Below are 2,797 nucleotides of genomic sequence, written 5' to 3'. Positions count from 1 at the left end.
ATGGCATATGTAATCTATATTTTCATTAGACATATTAAAGGTTTTTTGCATGTGATTCTCCTGGAAGAAAATGTTTTTTTCTTATTTAGTGTTTATTCATAATTATAAACTTAACTCTGCAGTCCAGCTAGACTCAGAGGGGAATAAAGAGAATATGGAACCCAAAGAACTGGCAGCAAGAGCACAATGATTGTGTGCTATTTCAAGCAGATGGGGCAGAGGGTGCTCTCCTGAGCTACAGAAGGAATGGTCTGGTGGTTAAGATGAAAAAGAACTATTACAGTATATAGCCACAGTCAGCAATGGAGATCTTCTTGCTGGTGTTGCCATTCCTGTACCCAAAGTGCTCTACGGCTTCCACATGCTCATGGCCTTCTTTCACTTTCCCCCAAACCACGCGTTTGCATCGAACCACTCGGTCTTGGTTGTGCAGATGAAATACTGGGAACAATTTGTGTTTGGTCCACCATTCGCCATGGACAAGATATCAGGACCTGTATGCGCCAGGATGAAGTTCTAATCCTCAAATTTCTCCCCTTAGATGGACTTTCCATCAGTGCCATTATGGCATGTGAAGAAACCCTCCTGGCACATGAATCCTGGAATAATTTTGTGAAAGGAAGATCCCTTATAACCAAATCCTTTCTCTCCAGTGCTTAGAGCGTGAAAGCTTTCTTCTGCCTTTGGAACTTTGTCTAAAAACAGCTCAAAGGTGATGTGACCCAAAGGCTCGCCATCAGCTGTGATGTAGAAGAACACAACGGGGTTGACCACGGCTGATAGCAAGCAGCTACAGGGAACAGCAGTGTCTGCAAAGCCCTGGTAGAAAAATCTTGTAGATTTTGAAGCTATATGGCAAATTCATATGAAACCATAAAAGATCCCAAATGGTCAAAGCAATCTTGAGGAAAAAGAATGCAACTGAAAGTACAATACTGTTTGACTTGAAAATGTACTACAAAGCTGTAGCAATCAAAACAGCACCATGCTGACACAAAAAATAAACACAGAACAGCAGGAGACTGGAAAGCCCAGAAAAAAAGTCCAGCCATCTATTGCCAACAGATTTCAACATACCGTTAAGACAACAGTTGTCAAACCCGATAACCCGAGTTTAAGCCCCAGAACCCACCCTGCAGCTCACATGGAGGAAGGGGAGAACTGACTCTCATAAGTTGTCCTCGGACCTCTTCATACTCATCCTGGCATGTGCATGTGTGCAGGAACACATACACACAATAAATAAATACAATCGCTGGGCATGGTGGCACACACCTTTAATGCCAGCACTTGGGAGGCAGAGGCAGGCAGATCTTTATGAATTCGAGGCCACCCTGGTCTACATAGTAAGTTCCAGGACAGCTGGGGCTACAAGGAGACCCTGTCTCAAAAAGACAATAAAATAAAAATAAATAAATAAATAAATAAATATAATCAAAAAAGAAAAGGATAAACAGAATAAAGAAGTAGCCCACAAAATGGGAGAAAACAAATCTGTCTGACAAGTGGCTAGTATCCAGAATATATGGAAGAGAGCAAAAAATTCAATAGCAGGGCTGCAGAGATGACTCAGTGGTTAAGAGCACTGGCTGCTCAGAAGACCTCGGTTCCCAGCACCCACATGGCAGCTAATAACCATCTGTAACTCCAGTTCCAGGGGAATTCGATCCCCTCTTCTGATCTCTGTGGGAATTGCATGACACTGGTGCACTTACATGCATGTAGGTAATACACTCAGACACATAAAATAAAAATAATAAATAAAATAATTTTAAAAGTCAATAGCAAAAATCACAATCAGGTTAAAATTGTGGAAAAAATAATAGATTCTCTGGGGGCTGGAGAGATGGCTCAGCGGTTAAGAACACTGGCTGTTCTTGCAGAAGACCCAGGTTCGAATCCCAGCACCCACATGGCAGCTAACAACTGTCCATAACTCCAGTTCCAAGGGATTTGACAACCTCTTCTGTCCTCCAAGGGTAATGCATGACATGGGTGCACTTACCTACATGCAGGCACTACACTCATACACATAAAAATAAATAAATAAATATTAGTATTTTTTTGGTCTCTTTGAGACAGGATCTCCCTGTAGCCCCAGCTGTCCTGGAACTCACTATGTAGACCAGGCTGGCCTTGAACTCACAGAGATCCACCTGCCTCTGCCTCCCAAGTGCTGGGATCAAAGGCCTGCACCACCACGCCTGGCAAATATTAGTATTTTATTTATTATTTTTATTTTATGTGTATACACGTATGGCCTACATGTATGTAAGTGTACCAGTGTTGTGCAATGCCTGCAGAGGAAAGAAGAGGCCATCAGATCCTCTGGACTGGAGTTATGGAGAGTTGTTAGCTGCCATGTGGGTGCTGGGAATTGAACCCAGGTCTTCTGCAAGAACAGCCAGTGTTCTTAACCACTGAGCCATCTCTCTAACCCGTAAACGCTAAATTTCACCACACAAACAGAATCACTTCAATTAAGATACTGTAAAATATTCTGACATATCTGTCCCCCTTGTTTTTTAAACATAAAGTCAAGGATCTTATTAAATTATTATTATTTTTTTTGTCTGGAGATAAGACTCAGTGGTTGAGAGCACTGGCTTATCTTGCAGAAGACCTGGGTTTGTTTTCTGGCACCCAAATGACAGTTCATAAACTTCTGTAACTCCAGTTCCAGGGGATCTGACACCCTCTTCTGGCCTCTATGGGCATTGCACACATGTGGTATACTTATATACAGGCAAAACACTCATACAGATATGTTAAAAATAACTAAAAGGACAAATAATAT

General features: G+C 41.9%; 1 pseudogene; it reads right to left on the bottom strand.

The window, feature by feature from the left end:
* Positions 1-277: 277 nt before the first annotated feature.
* LOC108490487 overlaps positions 278-2,797 on the bottom strand; it is a 4,380-nt pseudogene continuing 1,860 nt past the window's right edge.

This window comes from Nannospalax galili, unplaced genomic scaffold, assembly GCF_000622305.1.
Source record: "Nannospalax galili isolate Female #2095 unplaced genomic scaffold, S.galili_v1.0 scaffold371, whole genome shotgun sequence".
Taxonomy (NCBI): domain Eukaryota; kingdom Metazoa; phylum Chordata; class Mammalia; order Rodentia; family Spalacidae; genus Nannospalax; species Nannospalax galili.
This window is presented reverse-complemented; position numbering and strand designations above follow the sequence as displayed.